The sequence below is a fragment of the Suncus etruscus genome, chromosome 8 (assembly GCF_024139225.1).
Source record: "Suncus etruscus isolate mSunEtr1 chromosome 8, mSunEtr1.pri.cur, whole genome shotgun sequence".
In the NCBI taxonomy this organism is placed as follows: domain Eukaryota; kingdom Metazoa; phylum Chordata; class Mammalia; order Eulipotyphla; family Soricidae; genus Suncus; species Suncus etruscus.
This window is the reverse complement of record NC_064855.1, coordinates 32165548-32167367: the sequence shown is the minus strand read 5'-3', so window position 1 is coordinate 32167367 and position 1820 is coordinate 32165548. Positions and strand designations below refer to the sequence as shown.

The 1820-nt window shown below is 42.5% G+C and overlaps 1 pseudogene; it reads right to left on the bottom strand.

Moving 5' to 3' along the window:
* Positions 1 to 380: 380 nt before the first annotated feature.
* LOC126015741 (heterogeneous nuclear ribonucleoprotein A3-like) lies at positions 381 to 1261 on the bottom strand (annotated as a pseudogene).
* Positions 1262 to 1820: the final 559 nt, after the last annotated feature.

Genomic DNA, 1820 nt, shown 5'->3' with positions numbered 1-1820 from the left:
CAGAAAGAGGCTGGGTGCAGGGGTCTAGTGGGGGAATGGATATTGGTGAAGATGAGTCAGTTAATTACATCCTGATTCCAGAAGACAAAATACACCAGACCAACGTGAAATCTCTCTGTGTGAGCATGACCCAGATTTCCTGTTCTGAATGAGGGGGGAAGCTCTCATTTAGTGTGAGTTCAAAGCTCTGGGGGAAGGAAGAGAGCATTGTAGTTTCTGAGGATGGGCCTGGGATTCCTTTTGTTGGAGAAGACAAAAGCCAGAGTGGTTTGGTGTTGACTGTCATTTCCCCCACCCAAGTTTCACTCTGGGGCATTGATTCCCAGTGGGATTCACAGGAGGAACCTGCCATACTTAGAACCTCACTGGCTATTGAGTTTTTAGAACCTTCTGCTACCATAACCACCACTTCCACCACCAGGTCCATAACCACCACTGTATGGAGTGTCCAATCTTCTACCACCAAAACTATCCCTCTTTCATGGGTCCATAATTTTATTGCTGTTGTCTACTATGATTTCCAAAATCATTATAGTTTCCACCACCACCATAGTTACCACCATCAAAATTTTCTCCTTCATTGTATCCATCATATCCTCCACCACATTCACCATATTCACTGCCTTGGTTTCCATTTCCTTGTCCTCCACCACCATAGCCTCCTCTACTACTATAACCAGAACCACTGCCATAGTTGCCACCATCACCTCCAAAATAATTATCTCTGCTGCCACCACCTCCACCATCATAGCTTTCTTTTCCACCAAAGTTTCCACCATGGCCAAAGTTTTCTCTACCACCTCCAAAATTACTTCCATGACCCATAAAGTTGCCAGATTCGCCTTCATGACCTCTTTGTGATTCAGATGACTGCATATCTTGTTTAAAAAGGGCCCTTTCAACTTTACAATTATGCCCATTAACAGTGTGGTATCTCTGAACAATAATTTTTGTCAACTGTATCATAATCATCAAAAGTTACAAAAGCAAATCCTCTTTTTTGTATTCTGTCTTCCATAACCTCTATGGTTTCAATTTTGACATACTTTTCAAAGTAGTCTCCCAAATTATATTCCTCTATATCTTCTTTAATATCACCAACAAAAATTTTCTTCACTATTAAATGGACACCAGGCTTCACAGAATCCTTTCTAGAGACAGCTACTACTACTAGTAGTAGTAGTTTGAGTAGTAGTTCTACTACTCTCCCATCAAACTTATGTGGTCGAGCACACATTGCTGCATCCACTTCTTCAACACATGAGTAATGTCACAAAACTAAAGACTGGAACGTTTTGTCGGGGATTCCCATTTCTCAAAATGTTCTCTTAAATTATCATCTCTAAAAAAAAAAATTATCATCTCTAGGGATGGAGCGGTGGTGCAAGCAATAGGGCATTTGCCTTGCATGCAAACCTAGGAAAGACCATGGTTCAATTTCCCCGGTGTCCTCTATGGTTCCCCAAGCCAGGAGCGATTTCTGAGCACATAGCCAGGAGTAACCCCTGAGCGTCATCGGGCGTGACCAAAAAAACAAACAAAAAAATTATCTCGGGGCCGGGGAGGTGGCGCTACAGGTAAGGTGTCTGCCTTGTAAGCGCTAGCCAAGGAAAGGACCACGGTTCGATCCCCCGGCGTCCCATATGGTCCCCCCAAGCCAGGGGCAATTTCTGAGCGCGTAGCCAGGAGTAACCCCTGAGCATCTAACGGGTGTGGCCCAAAAAACCAAAAAAAAAAAAATTATCTCTAGTTTTTTTTTATAATATCTTTATTTAAACATCTTGATTACAAATATGATTGTGATTAGGTTTCAGTGATGT